Raw genomic sequence first — 21,743 nt, forward strand, 5'->3', positions numbered from 1 at the left:
AGATATCTTGCAGAGGGATGCAGCACTCTTAAAATTGCAACGCTTCTGAAGCGTGATCATCGAACAATCAAGCGTTTCATTCAAAATAGTCAACAGGGTCGCAAGAAGCGTGTGGAAAAACCAAGGCGCAAAATAACTGCCCATGAACTGAGAAAAGTCAAGCGTGCAGCTGCCAAGATGCCACTTGCCACCAGTTTGGCCATATTTCAGAGCTGCAACATCACTGGAGTGCCCAAAAGCACAAGGTGTGCAATACTCAGAGACATGGCCAAGGTAAGAAAGGCTGAAAGACGACCACCACTGAACAAGACACACAAGCCGAAACGTCAAGACTGGGCCAAGAAATATCTCAAGACTGATTTTTCGAAGGTTTTATGGACTGATGAAATGAGAGTGAGTCTTGATGGGCCAGATGGATGGGCCCGTGGCTGGATTGGTAAAGGGCAGAGAGCTCCAGTCCGACTCAGACGCCAGCAAGGTGGAGGTGGAGTACTGGTTTGGGCTGGTATCATCAAAGATGAGCTTGTGGGGCCTTTTCGGGTTGAGGATGGAGTCAAGCTCAACTCCCAGTCCTACTGCCAGTTTCTGGAAGACACCTTCTTCAAGCAGTGGTACAGGAAGAAGTCTGCATCCTTCAAAAAACATGATTTTCATGCAGGACAATGTTCCATCACACGCGTCCAAGTACTCCACAGCGTGGCTGGCAAGAAAGGGTATAAAAGAAGAAAATCTAATGACATGGCCTCCTTGTTCTCCTGATCTGAACCCCATTGAGAACCTGTGGTCCATCATCAAATGTGAGATTTACAAGGAGGGAAAACAGTACACCTCTCTGAACAGTGTCTGGGAGGCTGTGGTTGCTTCTGCACGCAATGTTGATGGTGAACAGATCAAAACACTGACAGAATCCATGGATGGCAGGCTTTTGAGTGTCCTTGCAAAGAAAGGTGGTTATATTGGTCACTGATTTGTTTTTGTTTTGTTTTTGAATGTCAGAAATGTATATTTGTGAATGTTGAGATGTTATATTGGTTTCACTGGTAAAAATAAATTGAAATGGGTACATATTTGTTTTTTGTTAAGTTGCCTAATAATTATGCACAGTAATAGTCACCTGCACACACAGATATCCCCCTAAAACAAACTAAAAACTACTTCCAAAAATATTCAGCTTTGATATTAATGAGTTTTTTGGGTTCATTGAGAACATGGTTGTTGTTCAATAATAAAATTAATCCTCAAAAATACAACTTGCCTAATAATTCTGCACTCCCTGTATATCAAAAATTTGTATTTTTATAAAGATTGAATCTAAATGTAACACTCAGATTGCCTGTGTTGGAATTTCACTGAAATTCCATGCAGTCAAAACATATAGGTACAATTTTTTTTTTTTTCTTCCTGCGCTTGAAAAAAAGGCAGAGCTATCATTTTGTTATTGGGGGGGAAAAAAGCTCTTTCTATGAAGGATCCCATAGAAATCAATGCTGTACTCTCATGCAAGATCGAGAGACATTGGCTCCTGACAGCTGAAGCACCAGGGGCTGAAATATAGCAGTTGGAACCGCCTGCGAGGAACTGGTTTAGGCAAGTCTCATCATTTCCTCCCCCCACCCCCATAGCCACCTGACCTCCAACAGTGATGTCACCTTTGGGAGTCTTTGCAAATTATGTAAAGACCCTAGACGTGACAGATGCGCTTTAATATGCAAAGATACATTAAGCTTTTGCTAGTTTTCTAGTGTGTCTTGGGATTGTTATCATCCATCATATCTGTACTTATTGTATCAACCTTGAAAGGATGAAAGGCTGAGTTGGGCCCGACTGTGTATAAAATTTGTGGCGCTGGGAATTGCAGCTGGAGTTCTATCAGATAAGATTTCTCATTTGTTATAGAGACTGTGTATCTTTACAGCATCCCTTTTAATAATATAACTGTTGTCAACACAAAATCTGACACTATAGGCTAGTCTCATTGGATGCAAAATCCATAGTTTATATTTCTTCCTCTTAAACTGCTTAAAAATAGTTCAGGTTGATAAGGCAAACTTGTATAGTAACATCATAAGGGTTCAACAGTAGTGCGATCTTGTGAAGATCCATGGGCTCCAGATGTGATCTCAACTCATATTATTGCACCTCTATATTCTTCTTTTTCTTTCTTCTTAAGACAAATATATGAAAAAAATATTTTCTGTCAAACCCAAAATGCACAGAAAGTATGACCCGTCTGATCCCCCAAAGTCTCTCTAGATTTGGGCTGGAGATTTAGGGTTGGGGTCTGTGTACTGAATCTCAGCTTTTCATCTATAAGTATTTGTTGCTATATTTTTTTTGTTCACTTGATAGCTACTGTATTATATTGGTTGGTATTAGGTTGATGTTTTATTTGATATATAATCTTTTATATAATTTGTATTAAAAAAAAAAAGTTAGTTTTCTGTTTGGATTGTTTCATGTCTTTTGATTTATGTAGTGTTCTGTACGCTGGGGAGTGTAGATAGAATTTGCACCCAGTGTAATTTATGGTGTTGATCATTCTCAATCTTGTTTGAATTGCTGTAGCTGTCAATTAAAGTGTTGAGTTAATTGGCTCCTATACTGATTACTTTTCAGAGTAACTCAAAGGAGGCTTTGTTGAACTGCCTATCTAGTGAGGCATCAAATACTAGGTGGGTACTTAGTTCAACTGTGTTTTTATTTTAAAAAATTTTTATTTAATTTTTTTTATTAAATATTTCTATTCAGAATTTTTTTGTTTTGTGCTAAATAATCCAGAAAAAAACATGGGTTGGCAAATAATAAAATGTTCAATGCATTGATGGAATAAGTAGCATAAGTGTTTTGTTGTTTTATACTGACTGCAGAGAATGCAAGGAATCAGGAAAGGAAGTGACCGGATATAGTCCGGAATAAAGTGCTCTTCCTCATAGTATTAAAGATCGAAGGTCCCTTCCATTGAAAAGATGTTTATTTGCCATATGGTCGTAGGAAATACATTAATCAAAAAGTTCACTTGAAAAAGAACAACTTCTAGAGTGACATGATTTCAGGGGTTATGTATTCTGTACAGAGAGAACATCTGGACTCCCATTTCTTCTTCTTCTTTTCTTTTTATCATTAAAAATTGGAGGGGAAAAAACCCACCAAGACACATGACTTTGATAAACACAGAACTGTTTATCTTATGTTATTAAATGCTACCCTTGCTTTCTTGTTTTATGAATTGCTAGTTGAGTTAATACATTTCTGATGTATTTTCTCCTGGAATCCTAAAGCTATTCATACTTGTCTCATTTAAAAAAAAAAAAAAAAAAAATGTTTTTGCAATGATAATGGCAGGCTACATCATGGAAGTGATGTTTATGTAATTAAAAACAGGCTGGGAGATTTATACCAAATTAAAATGTTCCCCAAATGTAAATTATTAGACTTACTAAATTTGTCTAATGCTATGCTTGAACTGTGAAGTTCAAGAATCAAGATTAATTATTCCCCCCCAATAATGTAAGTTTAGCATACCACATTTTGCATTACTCAACATAATTTATGTATACTTTTTGTTGCGTATACATAGGTATTTCAAATTAAAACAAAGGTAAATAAAAAGTACATTTAAACTGAAATATGGAAAATTTCAAAGCAAAGTATACTACATTACTAATGACACGATATGAACAGAGCAAAGTCTCAAGTGTGGTGATTAAGTAAGAAATCTGTGAGCCAGCAGACAAGCAAACTAGGTTCCCTAAGCTATGCTACAATCCGGAGTGAGAGGAGAGTGGGTATTTACTCCACCATGGACTCCATATTTTGTCAACTTTTTTCTGTTGTTATATTCTAAAAGCTGCAATTTTTTCATATCTCGAGTTGATATGTAATTTATCTACCAAATTTCATTAGCTTGGAACACTTTGGTTCTTCCAATTATTAGCAATAAGGCTTTTAGCAGTAAGAATGATGTGTGTTGCTAGGGCCCACTTATGAAAGGGGATGGGTTGTGGGGAAGCCATGCCTAGGAATGTCGAGGCATTAAAGAGCAAATTTAGGTCACAAAAAGATTTGATCAGTGTCCGTATTGATTCTCAGAAGATATATATCCGGCGTCAAGTCCACAAAATGTGGATTGGTGTGCCTCTTTGTGGTTGTAACCCCATTTAGGCTGTTGAGCCCAATCTATTCATCATCAGTAAAGCCCACACCATTATCCCTCTCCCATGTGGACATAAACATCTGGATGTGTTTACATTGGTCATAAGAACATTGTAACAAAGTGTTTTAAGTTTGACCAGATTGGTCCAGCACCTTACCAGTAATGCACATAACCAGGGATAATTCTTCATTTTAATGTGCAGTTTTGAAAAAAGATAAAGGGATGTGGATAGACAGCATGCAACAGATGTAGACCTTCTTTTCATGAATGTAAAGTTTGTTTTATTTTGTTAGGGGATAATGGTTATGTTTAGAGTAGTTAATGATGTCGTTATTTTTGTGCCTAAGTATGTAATGGCCTTTGATCTCCACTTAAAGGGGAATTGAGATATTGGATCGGAAGCTGTGCCTATTGGCATGCCTACAGGTAGTGTAGTCTTACTAGTATTCAGTTTGTAATTAGATTTTTTTCCAAAATGGGTACAAAGACATAACCGGAGGGTTAATTTTGTTGCATTTTGCGTTAAAGTCAGAAAAATGCAATCCGCATATAGATGAGCGGTGATCTTGGTCTGCTACTTGTACCCCTTGCATGTTTGTTTCTATAGAGGGGATAAATAATAATGGGGACAATGGGGCAGTCTTGGCGTGTGCCATCAGTGATTTGAAAATGGATTTGCAGTGAAACCTGCTGTATAGATTTGTGCAGACGGTTTTTGATGCAAAGCCAGCCATTATATTATGCCAGTGATGAAATGGGGTGATATCTCAAATTTAGCTAGGACTTTTTGCATATAACCCGCTCCAGCCTATAGAGAAGGCCTTCTCTCCATCTATTGCTAAGAATAGGCACTCTGTTTTCGGATTCTTGTTGTGATTTTGCGAACCCTGATTAATCATAGTGAACAAGTTAGAATCGGCTAGCAAGTAATTTGCATATAGCTTTGCATCTCAGTTCAAGAGCGAGACTTTTTGAAAATTCTGACCGTAGTGAAGGGTTTTCCAGGTTTCGGAAGTGTAACAATTTGTACTGATAACATTTCTGAAGGGTTTGAGTATTTCTTGTAGCTGCTGTTAAACAGCCTAGAGAGGTATGGTATTAGAATTGTTTTGAAGGTTTGGTAATATGCATTAGACAGGTCAGCTGGTCCTGGTGATTTATGGGCCGGTAGAGCCTTAAGGTTATAATGTGATATAGATAGTGGGGGTAAATAAAGTTTATGTAATAACCAGTCCATGTCCTCTGGGTATGGTTTGTGTGTGGGGTAGCATTGTTTTGTAGGTTGTATAAGCTGGTGTAATAGTTGAGGTTGGGGACTAATAATTTTTTTTTGCCGTCTGCAGAGATGAGATCATTTAAAAAAATAATAAATAAATAAATAAATAAAAATATGTCCCCTTTGTTATGCAGTTTGGTTGTTGAGCTGGGCCATCAGCAATGCGCCTGCTCTTTTGCCCTGTGTAAAATGCCTCAGTTTTTTTCTGTTTGCCCCTGTTTTAGTTTTCTCTGTATAAAGTTTATCTTGGTTAATTCTAGGTCACGCAGTTGTTGTCTAAGGTTTGTTTAGCTAATGGTGATGGATGTATTTTATTACAGGATTGGCGTTCTGCTATATGAGTGGTTAGTGTAGTGTAATGAGCTTTGCAGAGTTCATTAGCATAGCTAGCATGTTTAATGAACACTCCCTTTATGACGGCCTTGGGTACTAGCCACACAGATTCTATAAAGCAGTCTAATTTTATCATTATTTACAAAGTATTTTTGTAGTTCCCTAGTGTGTTTAAATGGAAAGGGCATGGTGAGTGTGATTGGTGTGTGTGGGGTCCAACCAGGAGATCTGGCCGATGTGTTTTGAGGCAATTTTGGGAATAGTGGAAGTTGGATTAAAAATCTGTCAATTCTTGATTAAGAGTTATATACCTGGGAGTAAAAGGTATAGAGTCCTGTTCATAACTATCTGTAACTAGTCATGGGTCAATATAGCCATATTCAGATAAGATTTATTTCTCTTCTGTTTTTTCTTCTCTGGGACTTAATAGTGGCTATTGTTGACTTTAATAAAGAGTCAAGGGTAGCATTAAAAATAAAATTAGTGTCACCTCCTATGATCTTGCCTATTGATTCGGATATAAGTAGGTGAACTATTCCTTCCCAGAAGCGGCATATATTGGCACTATGTTATAAATGATAAAGCACTTCGTAGTCAGTGAGGGGGTGGTGAATATGGCACTTTATGATAAAACTCTGGATATATATTGGCACTATATTATAAATCGGGGCTCGACAAAGAGGAAAAGAAAAATAAATCAAAAGATTAAGATCATAAATTATATACAATTGTCTGGTGTTAAATTGTTGCTGTCCTATCAACAGCATTGTGAGAAGCATATGTGATGGGGGAAGTTATACCCGCTTTCACTGAGCTTGGGGCAGAGGACTGCATCTTAAGATGGCTGCTCTCTTTTCTATAGCCAAAGACTATAGCCATATTTATATTTCCGTGAGGTATCATTGACTGATAATGGGTGGTTTTTCCACAGCCATGTAACCTATCCGTTAGGCCGCAGCTAGTGGACAGCATTTGAAAATCCACAGTATTTAAAATACCTTGTGGCAGCACGTAGTGATATATGCATAAGTAATTTGTTTAACATGGTGTGAAAAACATATTGACCTAAAAAAATTTAAACGGTAAGTACGTTAGGGGGTAAAATTAGTTTGTACTATAAATTGTACCATCTTTTTTCACCGGTTGTCAGGAATGAAAAGGAAAGTTAGTGCTAAAGTCCCAGAGGATCTCACCTATCAAGGATACGCAGTCTCACTCATCTTGTGATCTTGAGACTGCAGAAGAGTGGTGGTCCTGGCCAGAGACATAAGCTTCTCTTAAACATTGTAGTAGTGTCCACAGGCAATGGCATCTCATGGTGTGGCAGATGGTAGGTGTTTTGGGTTTCAGGAGCCCATGTATTTAGTCGAAATGAAGGTCATTGTGAGTGGCTCTGGTAACGATGTGCAGAAGATAGCCGTGACATGCTATTGCTGGTCTTGCTGCTTTACCTCCTTTCCAGTGCGCCTTATTATGATGATCCATCTGTCTCGGTGTCCTTAGTCGCTAACTTTATTTTCCAGAAGTTGTAATTTTGTTTACATTGAAGTGAATGCATCGGGTAGGGAATAGTGTGCCTCTACCAGATCCTCTTTTTTGTCTTCTACAATCGATCAACGCTTGGATCTGTTTCTTAATGTCGGTTCACATGCAATTCAAGGATTTTTGTAGTGTTGTCTTGAGGTTGTCTAGCATCCACTGTATTGAGTGGTCAGTAGCTGGGGTTACAGTGGGAAGGGTGATAGCGGTCTCATTGCTCTGCGTCATCTTGGGCCTTCTTAGATAGGACTATATAAGTTGTGATGTGCTGGGGTAATGCAGAGCTCCGCTGTCTTTTCCGAGGTTGGTGCATAATTGCTTTCAGGTGGGAAGTGTCAACTAGATAAGAGGGCTCTTGGCGCTCAGTTTTTTTTAGGTAAAAGGTGTAAGGTGGGTAGGAGAGATGGAGCTCTTCAATCACGTGTCCATTGCCATCAGCATTTAGACCACGCCTCCCAGACTTTAAAATTATTTATTGTTAATGAAGATTGTTACTTAATTCTCTATATTAGTTGTTTGCACATTTACAAGCAGACAAGATTGTTATATGGCCTAGGCTCGTACATAGTAACTTACAGGAATTATGGAGCATCAGCTTTTATATGTATTACTGCTAGTCCGTACTGTCATTTAGAGATATACCAATAACCTTTTTCAAGGATCTAAGAAAAAGGTTAGTCAATATTATAATTTGGCTATACACATGCAGCACTTACAATTGATTCCCTTTAAAAATCCAAATACCAAACTGTAAACGCTTTATTTTTAAATTGTGCAAGAGTGCAATAAATATTGTTTAAAAAATGTGCAGCACACTCGGTAAAATGTTACTGAGTGAGTTGCAAAGTAGCATTGCTACATTTCATTGAGTGTGTTATTGGACATTTACCATGTTTATGGCACTTTAAACATGCAGCATCCAGCATACTCTTACTTTAATCTTCTATGTTGCTGTATCCATAGATTTTTATGTATATGATTATGCAATCGTATTTGTGACCTATTGCTATTAATGTTGTGTTCTCTCAAATTATAAAATTAGAAGACCTTCTCTTGAAGTGGCAGTATATTTTATGAAAAGTAGATTGATTATTGCTTTACTGGTTAAATGCGTGTTATTAATGATTTCCACATAATGTATATGATTTCTTCCTCTCCTAATTAGTTTGTAGGGGTTCTGTCGGAAGCCTTGCATAACATCTGGTTTTAGAAACCAATTCAATAATAAACATTATATAATTGTTTATATGAAGCAATAACCAGATAGATTCAGTAATGGACAACAGATGAAATAATTGGTGCTTATTGTGAATGGTATTTATGTTCCTATCAAAGGAACACCATAGGCACTGTTTCTGCTTCATCACATTGAAGTGGCCCGGTGTCCTCCTTTTTACTTGCTGCTCCCGTGATTGGTCATTATTAATATAGATTTACAAATTTGTGTAGCCGTTTTTGTGTGTTGTTTTTATCTTTGTACAATTTCTGTTTGTTTCATAAAAGATGAATAGTTGTAAGCTTATAATGACTGATTTACGTACGTATTGAGATTTAGCAACACCCCCATACAGTTACTTATTTATTTGGCAGCAGATACCCGAGTTGAAAATGGGTCTTTTATTTATTTTAAATTTAACCCAATTACAAAGTGTGCTGTGCCTTTAATTTATTAAAGGACCACTATTGTGCCAGGAAAACAAACTAGTTTTCCTGGTACTATGTAGTCCCTATATTTAGGGAAAAACACCGTTTCTGATATGCATGCATTGAATATTGCACATAATTCTCACCAAGTGTTTGTATATTCCATTGATAAGCTCACCATCAATGTGGATCTTTACATCTCCGTGGATGCAATACCATGCATTGGGTTGCTATAGCAACATATTTTGGTACAAAAACAGATACTTACAGCTAGTCCATGACAGAACAGAAACTAAAAACAGGAAGGGAATTCCCGTTGTGTATTATTTAATGAAAGAAAAACAAAACCCTAACAATAAGTTAGACATCTTTCTTAATATAAATTGAGAATATTGACTAATCTGAAACTATGTACATAGGAAAACAATAGCTAATTGGGATTAGCTATCTGTATCACTTTAGTTTTCTTTCTAAATTATTTAATAACTTTTCTTAAATATTTTTTAAAATTTTGTTCAAACTCTGCTACCTGTAGTTCTAGTGTCCCCTTCTTGGAGCATTTATTTGGTTCTAGCATGATGTGGCCGCACCATTATATTGGGTGCTGACTGTCCCCCCTCCCTCTTCTCTATATATATGCCTTCATTCTTAACTACTCCTTCAAGAACCACTCCACACCCCAAAATCACTTAAGCTTGCTGAAGTGCTTAAAGGATCACTATAGTGTCAGGAAAACAAAGCGATTTTCCTGACACTATAGTGCCCCCACCCTCAGGGCCCCCCTCCCGTGGCGCTGCCCCCTTCAGCAGCTTACCTTATTCCAGCTCCAGGCTCCCTCGGCGCTAGTGAACTCTCCTCCCCCGCCGACGTCAGTGGAGATGCACGCGCATTCAAAGTGTCCATAGGAAAGCATTTCTCAATGCTTTCCTATGGATGCTCTGCGCAATGGAGGCATAATATGCCTCCAGCGTCGCAGATGCGCCTCTAGTGGCTGTCCGGAAGACAGCCATTAGAGGCTGGCTTAACCCCAAATGTATACATGGCAGTGTTTCTCTGAAACTGCTATGTTTGCATCTGAAGGGTTAAAACCTGAGGGACCTGGCACCCAGACCACTTCATTGAGCTGAAGTGGTCTGGGTGACTATAGTGTCCCTTTAATTGGTGAGGTGTATCCTAGTTTAACCCCAGTTTATAAAAGTGCAGATTTCTATGATTGGTTTGCGGGGCTTATGTTGCCTTTGAGATCATATGAAAACCAAGTGTTTGTTTATTTTGAGTATCTGCTCTCTTCCAAATTGTTAAAATAAAGGCGTCCACGCTTCTGAAGTAAATCACACTGAGACACAGGTATCAGGTTAATGAAGAACCTCGGAATGTTTAATCAGGGGGCGGCAAGCCCCTTATAAAGGCAAAAATATAGATAACAGAATACATCTTCAATTGATTAGGTGTTAAGTGTCTTATCTAATGCACATCTTACAAGGCGTGATGTCACCATCATCCCGGGCTTTTACTCCGGATGTAGGCGCCATCTTGTTACACGAGGTAGTTAGTCGGTGGGAGGGGGCTGCCCTTGCAGCCATTTTTTCAGTAAATATTGAATACAGATATACACAGTAAATAGACCTTTTACTATCACTAATTTACATCCATAACATGGCAGCCAGGAATAAGAATTACCCCCATTATGACATACCTTTTGCAAAAGTAGACAATCCAGGGTATTTAAAATGGGGTACGGTCTTTTTTAATCACAAACAGTGGCCAAACGTATTGCATATTGTGGAATCACGATCACATGGGCCGGATTGGTTGCAGAGAGGCTGCCTGGGTATGCAGGCAGTATCCCTCCCCTGACAGGGGTTCTGCTATGACGCCCTGCTGCATTAAAGCCCACATTTTGGAGGGTGGAAGTGATAGTTCCTCTTAAAGCGGATCTATTGACAAAATACACTACATCTAATCTGCTTTCTCTTTTTTATTCCTGAGAGCTCCAGTTTTTTTACGTAGGGACTACATTTTCCTTTTGCATTGAAGTAATGTTGACAATAGGCAGAACTTAAAGCAAGGTTCAGTTACCAATCAAATGTGCACACGATCCGTCAATAAAAGCGTCCCACAAAAAGGTAAATGGCAGATATCATGGGCATAGGCGAACAAAATGGCTTTGTCCAGGTTTTGATATCTAGCTTAAGGAAGAAAAGATGAAGTGACCAGGAGGGATTATAATTAAGATGAAGCAAGTGGACCAAAAAAAAAAGTGTCAGGTGTCAGAGCTGCTTTAAAGGGACTCTCCAGTGCTGGGAAGACAAATCGTTTTCTTGGCACTGCAGGTTTCCTCTCCCTCCCACCTCCTATACCCGGTTGCTGAAGGGGTCAAAACCCCTTCAGTGACTTACCTGAGGTAGCGCCGATGTCCCTCGGCGCTGCTTCTGGGTCCGCCCACGCTCCTCCCCGTCACCACGTCCTCTGGCAGGGGAGACTGATCACGCCCACCGGTGGGGGAGGCCTAATGCGCATGCGCATCAATGCCGCGCACGTGCATTAGACCTCTCCATAGGAAAGCATTGAAAATGCTTTCAATGCTTTCCTATGGGGATTTTAGCGACGCTGGAGGTCCTCACACCTGTGCTATAGACCAGGAAGTGCCCTCTAGTGGCTGTCTAGTAGATAGAGTTAACCCTGCAAGTTTTCTAATGAAAACTGCAATAATTACAGTTGCAGGGTTAAGAGTAGTGGGAGTTGGCACCCAGACCACTCCAATGGGCAGAAGTGGTCTGGGTGCCTGGAGTGTCCCTTTAAGCCATCCTTTTCTTTTCTAGAGTTATAGTATTTTTCTCTACAAAATGTGATGGAGTCCGTAGATTTTACGTTCACAATAATTTTTTACTAAACTCCACTAACAGAGGGAATTATATCTATCCTTTTTATTATCTACAAACCTTCTGTTTAGTGCTGAAGTACATATCTTAAACCTGCTGGCCAAGGATTTATGAAATGTGCTCAGTTCTGAGATTGAAAGTTGCAAAAGATTGGCTGATATGTTTTTGCTGTTTCCTAGTATTAGAAGTGCTCACCAAAGGACGTGTAATTTTATTATTGCATGTTTTTAATGCATTATCAACATAATGTCAGAAAAATATTGCAACCTAGAAAGAGGAGGCTTAGGGAGTTATTCCTAAGTTTCACACAGGATGCTTGAAAACCGAACACTGAACCTGGCTGTTAAAGGACAGTCCAATTAGCATAATCACTACAGCTTGCTGTAGTTGTTATGGTGCATGGAGTGCCCTGGCTTACAGGAGAACTATATTGGCTCCACTGAGCAAAGTAGGAGAAGCCAGGTGTGATGCTGGTGCCTGATGGACCCTTGGTTTCACTAAAATGACTGACTCTTGTAGCTATAATCGTAAAATACAATTATTCATAAGAAAGCTATATTTGTTCCTCTTATATTTGCCACAAAACAGTCTTAATGATTGGTTTTGTATTGTGTTCATATTCTAATCAGACTAAGAAGCTAATTTTATATATGGTGTTGGAACAGTTTACCTACATGCATACTGTTGAAGGCAGTGCTTCACTACAGTTGGTTTTATGGCATGCTGCTGCTAGCCTGTAATATTTGTATGCTCATAAATAATGCAGAAACTCTTCCAAGATTTGCTTCAGTCTGCTGCTATTTTTAGAATGTTCATGCAATTGTATTCCACATAGTCTGTGTGAATTCAATCATTACTTTCTGATCTCTTCCCTTTAAAAAAAAAAAACATCATATTTTTACTACTACGCCTTTGAATGTTTATTTCAACTGTATTGTGTTGATTTAACGGTTAGCTTTTAGTGTATTTATGTCTGTATTTTACGAATAGCATTTTAACTTATTTTTTCTTTCTTTTTGGATTTAAATGTATTTTTCTTTTCTTTTAAATCTTTTTACAATGTTTAAACATGTTTTAATTATTTGGTTGTGGTTGGACAAAATGTGGAATAAACGACCAAAATATTTTCTTTAAACGTGAAAGCAAAAATGTATACAAATATATAAGCAAAGTAATTTCAGTTGTGAGATTGTTGGCAGTGTCATATGTATGTATGTATGTATGTGTATATATATGTATGTATGTATGTGTATATATGTGTGTATATATGTATGTATGTATATGTATATATAACAATTTTTTTTTTTTATGATTTCTGTAACACCTAGTGTCTTGGTTACTACATTTTATGAAAAGGATGGTTTCCCCTGTGACATCATACAGTGGAGGTTGTCCTTATAACCACAATATTTATTTGTAAATTTTTGCACGTGTATGTACTGCATAAAGGGAGGAATGATGGAATAAGTTATGTTTGGAGCTTTCCATTGTCATATGTGGGATAGCCGTACATTGCTTTAAGATAAAGTACAGTAGTAGAGCGCAACTGAGTTTTTTTTTTTTTTTAACTGGTGCAAGTAACCATATATATTTTATGAGCGGGTATTGGGCGTTGCAGAGATTTTTTTTTTTTAAGAAAGGGGGGGATGTAGACACTTCTCTATCCCTTTTCCCCACCCCTAAACCCCCCTCCCCCCCAACAAAATCATATTTTTTCTTTGGCTTATTGGTATTTTGATCACACTTGGTTGCCATGCTCAAATAAATTGACATAAGTTCATGTACTTTTATAGCAGTCTATAGAATCTGGTGACTCTGGCGGGTTTAGATCATTTACTCCATACCCATGGAATGGAAATGTCTCAAATTAGGGTACCAACTTGATTTAAAATGGTGGAGCTGGACAGAGTTAATCTAAACATTGGATAGTAAAGTAGTATCTCTCTTGTCTGTCTCTGCCCTGCATGTTTTCTGAGGAGTACCATACATAATTCATTCATGGTAAAATGGGTTATATGAGTTGGTAAATGTAAGCATCATGACCTGCTTCTGTGTTTTATCTGCTAAGTATAATTTGCAAGACACTAGGTTTTCTTTCTACGTGAAAGGAAATGTTTTCAGTAAGAAAGATAATGAATACATGCAAAGACCACAGGAAGACAGTCTCCACTTAAGAGAAATCTAGAGGACGTAGACTCTTAAGATCTGGTCCTTGTAATGAAGAGATAAAGGAAATTCCTGCTTGTTGCAACCTTAAACTTCCTTGTGTTTATAAATATATAAACATTGATTTATTTAGTGTATGTTTGGATTCAATTGTTTTAAACAAACATGGGTGGGTGCTCTAACAACTTCCATTTTGTACCTCATCAGTGACTTCGTCAAAGGATTATTTCCTTTAATTTACATTTATGTATAATAACATTCTATGTAAAAGAGACACTTTGTTTTCTCAAGCTCTTTCAAGAAAAATAAACTGAGTACTAAAAGTCTATGATCTTAATGATCTATAAAAATCAAAAATTAACTTATTAATGACTGTGAATAGTTATCATAAGCTGATGCGTAAAGACTGTATTCCAACATCTGTAATTATGCTTATCATTTCGGTTGTCACTAAATTAAGTTATTCTGTGTCGTAGGAATTACACTACCTTAATTCTTAGGACTGTGTGGAATGTCATTGGTCCTTAAAGGGAAACTCCAGTGCCAGAAAAACGATCCGTTTTTCTAGCACTGGAGGGTCCCTCTCCCTCCCACCCACCAATCCCCGGTTACTGAAGGGGTGAAAACCCCTTCAGTCACTTACCTGGGACAGCGGCGATGTCCCTCGGCGCTGTCTCCGCCTCCGCGACGCTCCTCCTAGTGCTTACGTCGGCCGGTGGGCGAGACTAATCTCGCTCACCGGCCGAGGAGACCTAATGCGCATGCGCGGAAATGCCGCGCATGCGCATTACGTCTCCCCATAGGAAAGCATTGAAAAATAATTTCAATGCTTTCCTATGGGGTTTTGAGCGACGCTGGAGGTCCTCACACAGCGTGAGGACGTCCAGCGACGCTCTAGCACAGGAAACCTGTGCTAGAACCCAGGAAGTGACCTCTAGTGGCTGTCTAATATGGGGTCCGCACCTGGTGCCTAAGTGGATCCTCCCGGTACTCCTTAAAACCCTGTGAAGGTGGAGCACGTTGATGGAATGTGGTGTGGCGTTGCGTACCTCTGTGCACCTCCAGGTCCTCCACAGTCTAGACACACACACACACACACACACACACACACACACACACACACACACACACTCTCTTGCTCTATTTCTCTCTATTTCTCTCTATTTCTCTCTATTTCTCTCTATTTCTCTCTATTTCTCTCTCTTTCTCTCTCTTTCTCTCTCTCTCTCTCTCTTTCTCTCTCTCTTTCTCTCTCTCTTTCCCTCTCTCTCCCTCTCTTTCCCTCTCTCTCCCTCCCTCTCTCTCTCCCTCTCTCTCCCTCTCTCTCCCTCTCTCTCCCTCTCTCTCCCTCTCTCTCCCTCTCTCTCCCTCTCTCTCCCTCTCTCTCCCTCTCTCTCCCTCTCTCTCCCTCTCTCTCCCTCTCTCTCCCTCTCTCTCTCTCCCTCTCTCTCCCTCTCTCTCCCTCTCTCTCTTTCCCTCTCTCTCTTTCCCTCTCTCTCTTTCCCTCTCTCTCTTTCCCTCTCTCTCTTTCCCTCTCTCTCTTTCCCTCTCTCTCTCTTTCTCTCTCTCTCTCTCTCTCTCTCTCTCTCTCTCGCCAGCTTACTCCCTTTCCCTCTCTCTCTCTCTCTCTCTCTCTCTCTCTCTCTCGCCAGCTTACTCCCTTTCTCTCCCCCGTCCGAGTAAGTTTCAGCAGAGTAGGCATTGTCCTTTTAAAGCAAGCATGTCAAACTCGCAGCTCACAATTAATAACTTTGTGGCCCAGTGAGCTGTGAGTTTGCCATGCTTTTAAGGGAAAATGCATTTGATAGATTTTGCTATCATTAACATGCTCTATTTTTATGTTTAAGTCTTTATAGTTAATACATTTTTTTTTTTACACCATTTTGTACCATAAGTGTGCTAGCCCCTCATACCAGAAAGACTAACTTATGAAATGTATGCACACAGCTCAGCCACGACAGTACTAGATGATCTGAAATAGTATGTGTCTGGAGTGTCCCTATAATTGAAAGCGGCTACTATATATTAAAAAGAGGTAATTTAGCATTATAGCATCATGCCAATCCATAGAGGTGGCTTGAACTTAATGTAAAACCAAGAGCGAGGTAGAGTAGCCCAGAAGAAAGCCAAGGTCACTGGTAACAGAGACTAGATAAAAACAAAAACAAGCCAAGTGAAAAATAAGACCAGCCTAAACGTTAATGGAAATTACAAAAAACTTGTGGCTAAAATCGGCAAGGTGGCATGGGCAAAAAGCAGTTTTGGGCAATCAGCACCTCCTCATAGACATGCATCAAATTAATGCATCTCTATGAGGAAAATTCAGCAGCACTGAGCCAGGAAGCACCTCCAGTGGCCATCTGAGGAGTGGCCACTTGGAGGTGTCCCTAGAGGCAAAGTAAACACTGCCTTTTCTCTGCAAAGGCAGTGTTTGCATGAAAATGCCTGAACGCAATGATTATACTCACCAGAACAACTACATTAAGCTGTAGTTGTTCTGGTGACTATAGTGTCCCTTTAACTGTGATGTAATCTTAATTCACTAGAACTTGATGTAATCTTTATTCACTAGAAACCATGGTTAGGGATTATTGCACTTGCAATCTGTTGATGAGTGTTCCAGAAAGGGAATCATCTGCTAAAAGGGACAATATTGTACCCTGCATTTTCCAAAATGTCATCTTGTTGATAGCAATTGCCCATGAATGGGGTATTCCACCATTTTTATTATTTTGTACATCTACTATATGTAACTAGTAACAGTGTATAGCTACATTTTAGGTCTGCTACACATCTACCACTTTTTTTTGAGCTTTCATCTTCTCCAGTGTTTTTGTAGGTTCATATGGTTGTTTGAGAACTCACCTGCACTCACTTTTATATTACAAATTCCGTGAATAATGCATTCATTTAGAGAAAGGGTTGTGTGCATGCCAGTTGGGTTGAAAGCATGTAAAACAAGCATGGATGCATACATCACACAAAATAGCAGATGAGGGTTTGTATTGGTGTATTTATAGTAAACTTGGACTGAAGGTGATCTAAAAACCTAATTGCTAAATTTAGATCATGATGGCAAAATTAGAAGCTGATGAAGTTTTCTAACTCCTCTACGCTAACCAACATTCAGAAAACTGTGTTCAGTTCACCCAATTCACTGTTTTACCTGTGAACCTCAAAATAGTGCTCTAGGAGCCATTTACAAAATTTTAGATGGAATTAACGGGACATTATAGGCTCCCAGGCAACTTCATTTTAATGAAGGGGTCTGGGTGTCATGCCACTGTCATTTTAACTTACGCCAAAATAGCTGAATGAAACTCTATTTCAATTAAATGGTCTCAGGGAGACAAACTGATTGCCGCAGTGTGGTGTTTTACCTTCCAATGCTTTCCCAACGCTAAAGTGTTCCTCTAAACCCATGTAGAACTATGTTCTGTTACAAAGCCATTTCTTTATTGTAAAATTTGTTTGTTTGTTTTGAATTGTAATCAGATGTCACAATTATTTGTATGTTTTCTTGTTATTGAAAATATGCTTTATTTGTAACTACACAATGAAAGCACTGATTAATTGATGCTCAGAAATTAATGTATGTTTATTTATAGTCGGGACCAGTGAAAGAATTGGGAGAATGGGGGTGAGATAGAATTAAAGAAGTACCTGTTTCTAGTACCATTTGATTCTGGTTTTGCTGAGTGCTCTCTGGCTTGTCATTGGGAGGTATATAAGACACATTCATCAGCATCCTCTGTTGTTCAATGACTCATTCTTGGTTTGTTGTCCCAAATAAATATCTCTTGGCACATATTGTAAATTCTCAATAAAGTCGTAACATTGGGTAAGCTGGTAACTGTCCTTGGTGATATATCGTACTTCCATGGACGTTTTATTTTTCATTCAATAGTTTATATTATACAGCCAGTAACATTTCCTGTGCAGATCCTTTTGCTCATCAAAACACATGCTCACCAATAACTGTGTGGGTGTATTTTCAGACGTGAAACCTCAAACAGAGAAAAATAAGATGGCTTCCTAGAAAAATACAGAACTGAGGACATGTTTTTTTTTTTTCTCCCCACACACAGGTTTCCATAAAAATATAAATGTCTGCTGTTTTTAAGGCTCACTTAGACAGAATTTGATGCTTTGTCATACTGCTTTTGTCTAGTTTCCCACTTTCCTTTATGAGGCCTCTTCCCATCACAAATACTCATGCCCCCTACAGGTAGACACACTCTTTATTCTGGCTCAAGCCAACTCGTGATATGACGAATTGTATGCTGGGGTATGTAGCGCTTTTATCGAAGGATGTACTAGCTTTGTTGTCATCACAGAATTTTAGTTTCTAGCTAATTCTGTTTCTGCATTAATTGAATTTAATTTAATAATTGCGTTATTTCAGTAGGTAAAAATTGTATTACGAGATGTAGACTGATTTGTTCAGAAAATAATTGTTGAAATATTCATATTAAAAGATTCAGACTTAAAAAAACGTTTTCTCTCAAATGATGAAAACGCATACATTATGTCCCTAGTGCAGAAATAGGCAATATAGATTGCAACTGTTATTTAACTAGAAACTAAACGGTCTATAACCACCACATGGTGCTTTGAACATTGAGTGCAATTAACAATTGAAATCCAGATGACAACATATGTATATTGACCTACTGTTCGATTCCCTCCTTAAGGCTTTTAATTCCATCAGGGAAGGGCACACAATACCAACAAACATGGTTGTTGCCAACATTTCTCTCATCCCCAAAAAGTGCAAGTACATGAAGTGATATGCAAATTACTGCCCTATTTCAATTTTGAATTGGGATTTAAAGTTATTCACAAGTCTCTTTAACAGGGACTACAGCCTTAACTTCCTGACTTGATGCTGAAGGATCAGGTGAACTTTATATAAAAACAGGAGGTGACCAACAACACCATCCATACACTCTCCGTTATCCACCAATCTCTCCTAAATTTGAGAGGTATTTTCCTACTTTCAATGAATACAGAGAAGACCTTTGACAGCGTGGACTGGGATTTTCTTTTGGCACCCCATCAATGAAAAGGATTAGGCACAAACATGCTTACCTGGATACTTGCCATTTACCCTACACCCACAGCCTGGCTGTGTTAGTGGGGCATTTACTGCATCCTTCGACATTCGCAGGGGTGCCCACCATCGCCATTGCTCTTTATTCTTGCCCTCAAACCCCTATTGACTGCAATCCGAGAACACACAAACATTTTGGCTCTCCGGGTAGGTAACAGACAACAAGAGGATCCCTCTCCTGGCTGGGTTGGTTCAGAGTCATTAAGATACCCAAAGCATCTCTATTTTAAACCCTACCAATAGTCCTATCTCAGGCAAGCATGTCAAGCTTAAATGCTAACACTGGCCAAATAAACAAGGTTTAAGTTTATGTGGGCCGCAAAAAAACAAACTTCAGTTTTCATAGAAACGTAGGTTTATTTTGAAAAGTACAGTATAAAAAATGTTGCCTGACTGACACTGGACGTCCTCACTCTCATGGGGTTTCAAAGTTAAAAAAAAAAAAAAAAAAAAAGAGCAAACTTATTTTAATCTCTTAAGGACCAAACTTCTGGAATAAAAGGGAATCATGACATGTCACACAAGTCATATGTCCTTAAGGGGTTAAGGAGATAAACATTTTCACATAACCAATGTTTCAGTCCAACTGCCTTGACATATTAAGAAAAGTTTGGTAATAGGACTGAAATGGTAAATATGTGCTGTTGCATAGCTGTACAAAACAAATGACGTGATTTTGTTGATTTTGAAGTCCTTTGAGCGTGTTCTTCACTTTGGCTGAGATCATCACATTTGATGATCTCAGCCATTCCAATGCTTTCCCACAGTAAAGCATTGGGAGGCTTTTGTGCATGTGTGGCAAAAAGCTGCGTGGCCAATAAGCGTCTCCATGCAGACCCAATCTAATACAGTGCCCCATCCCCCATTCTAATACATTGCCCCCAAATCCAATACACTGCCCCTCCTCCATCCACTCTAATTGAATACACTGCTCCCACCTCTCTAACATGCTGCCCTCCCTCCCCCAATTTAAAACACTGCCCACTCCCTCCCCAATTTAATACACTGCCCCCTCACACCACTCTAATACCCCTTCCCTCCCCCAATTTAATACACTGCCCCTTCACTCCACCAATTTAATACACTGCCCTCCCCCAAATTTATACACTGCCTCCTCCCTCAAATTTATACACTGAACCCCCTCCCCAATTTAATCCACTGGCCCCTCCCTTCTCAAATTAATACACTGCCCCCTCCCTACCACCACTCTAATAAATGGCCCCCTCCCTCCCCCAAATTACACTACACATGAAGATCCACAAGCCCCTCTGCTCCTACCTTAAGATGAGTCACCCGTCCTCCAGTTCTAGCTCTTCTTTGCTTAAGCAGGTCACACGCTTCTCTTGCACTGCAAGCAGGAGAGAAGGGGGCGTGGTTGGCCTGCTCTGCAAACAAACAGCGACTCTATGCACTGTAGCGCCACGGGAGCATGCGATTTGGCCGTTGGAGGGAAGATCAGAATCCGTTGCAGTGACCGCACAAAGCAGCCACTGGGCAAGCGGGCCGCAAAGATATTCATTGTCTGCCGCATGCGGCCCATGGTCTTTTTACAATCATCCGCAAATAATTTTGGAAGAAGAGTAACCCACACATTAGCTATAGGACCCAAACCCTGCTCAAGATTGGAAGACTGGGTGGGTGTCTCACCCCGCATTGTAAATGTTAACACGCTTGCTACAGATTGTGTAGTGGGTCAAAGAGGAGGCACAAAAACGATGAAAAGAAGTTAAAGCCGTTCAGGCTGGCATGCGACTGGCAGCCTTGATCTGGATGGAACTTCAGCATAGTTTACAGTTGGTTGTTCTACATACACTAATATCGGCCACCCTACAAGTATGGCGGCTATGACACTTAAATGAGCGCTTACGTCCTTCCTTCTTCCCTCTCCCTCTGCTTCCCGTGGTACACAATCTGGCCTTTCCACCACATGAAGTTACGATTTTTTTGACAACTCTTTTCTATGTCCACTGCCCAGGCACACCACTTGGTACAGGATAGTCAGATCAAACCACTATCTACCCTATGCAGGGACTCGACTCACTCGTTAATTATGCAGTTCAGGTATAGACAACTAATCACTTTCACGCTCTCTTTTACAACAACACAATGGCAGAGAAATTGCAATCTTACATTACACTGTGCTATTTCCAGTAAATTTCAGGAATTGGCCTATGAAATTCTATCACTTTGGTACAAAACAAAACACCTGCTGCACACTATTGATTCTAGACAGGGCAACCAATGTTGTCAATGTCAGGGAGCAGAGAGATCATTTCTCCATGGAGAGATTGCACATTATTCTGTCCTTTCTGGGGGAATATATACGAAATTCTCACATTTTCAGATGACCCGCCACCTTTCACACCTGCCCACACCAACACGAGATTGTCCGTATACAAAAAATGTGGCTAAAAAGCTCACCCCCTTCTATTGGAAACCGTCCATAACAATGCCTGTGCAGTCTTGGCTCCACTGTATGGAGTAACTTAGAGCCATGGAAGACCAAATTTTCAGTGCAGAGGGGAAGCAACACATATATGGAAGTTCAAATGGATGCATTCTATACGGAGTACTGAGTCTGCAAATTTTCAAACCCTAATGACCGGAACATATTAACTGTTACTTAATTTACCAGGG

At 39.4% G+C, this 21,743-nt stretch overlaps 1 protein-coding gene across 20 annotated transcripts in view; it reads left to right on the forward strand.

Moving 5' to 3' along the window:
- EPB41 (erythrocyte membrane protein band 4.1) overlaps nt 1-21,743 on the forward strand; it is a 403,184-nt gene that overhangs the window by 20,753 nt on the left and 360,688 nt on the right. The gene's annotated exons all lie outside the window — the stretch shown is intronic.

The sequence above is a fragment of the Pelobates fuscus genome, chromosome 1, assembly GCF_036172605.1.
Source record: "Pelobates fuscus isolate aPelFus1 chromosome 1, aPelFus1.pri, whole genome shotgun sequence".
NCBI lineage: Eukaryota > Metazoa > Chordata > Amphibia > Anura > Pelobatidae > Pelobates > Pelobates fuscus.